The following is a 1,226-nucleotide window of genomic DNA, read 5'->3' on the forward strand; positions in this document are numbered from 1 at the left end:
GAGAGAGAGATTTTTTTTTACTACTTTCTTTAAAGTCAGAAGTTTACATACACTAAGGTTACAATGCCTTCAAACTATTTGGGAAAGCCCAGATGATGATGTCATGGCTTTGGAAGCTTTTGATTGGTTCACTGACAACCTTTGAGTTAACTGGAGGCACACCTGTGGATGTATTTTAAGGCACACCTCAAACACACTGCTTCCTTTTGTGACAACATGGAAATCTAAAGAAATCAGCCAAGATGTCAGGAAGTGCGCAGTGACAGTAAACAGAAAAATGGTCACAGTCCCACCCTGTGGGATAGGATTTTAACTGCCAACATTTGCTAGTCTCAAATGCTATTCAAATGATCAGCTCATCATCAAGCTCTGCACGATCCTGATCATTTGAATCAGGTGTGTTGGAAGAGGGAAACATCTAAAACATGCAGGATTGCGGCCCTTGAGGACTGGAGTTCGAGACCCCTGCTCTACATGGACAATTTTTTTTTGTCACTATCTCTCTTTGTATTTTTTTTAAGGCAATAAAGTTATTGTCTCTGCATTCAGAGGACTAAATGATTGACGTCCATATTTGGCTGTTTATTGCAGATGTTGACAGATGTTTCACAACCCTGTCTCTGCTTGTTGTGACCTTTCTTAATATGCAGATGGTGTTAGCTATGTGACTTAGACTGTTTGTATAGTGTTCAGAGATAGTATTGATTGTTCTGTCTTTTTTTTCCTCTCAAGGCATGCTGCAGAGTCCATTGCTTCACAAATCACTTTTAGCTGTCATTAGGAATGTCTGTTTAAATAATAGTCATACTATATTTGGCTGTTTGGGGGTTGAAGCCAAAATTCCATGTAACCTATGGTTGTAACATGTTGTATGTTTGATCTTAAGCAGATGAATATCAACTGAAATACAAGGAAATTAACATAAACAGCTAAAACGAATGGTTCCAAGTTTCAAGTTGATGTATAGGTTGCAGGAGTTTGACATAAATGCAGCTGCTTCACCTGACTCCTCCTCCTCATTGTGGAAGTTCCTCTGACTGACACCAGGGAGCAGTTAGCTCTCAGCCCAGCATTACACTGGTTCAATGAGGGCAACTACAGAAGACAGCAAGACATTGCTGTTCAATGATGTTCAGTAAATGGAACAATTAGTGAAAACAAAGTCCAATGTTGCAAGAAGTGTGGACATTTTTAGCTTGTGGCCATCCACAGGGATATGACTTGAT

The sequence above is a fragment of the Stegastes partitus genome, unplaced genomic scaffold (genome assembly GCF_000690725.1).
Source record: "Stegastes partitus isolate 25-593 unplaced genomic scaffold, Stegastes_partitus-1.0.2 Scaffold2190, whole genome shotgun sequence".
NCBI lineage: Eukaryota > Metazoa > Chordata > Actinopteri > Pomacentridae > Stegastes > Stegastes partitus.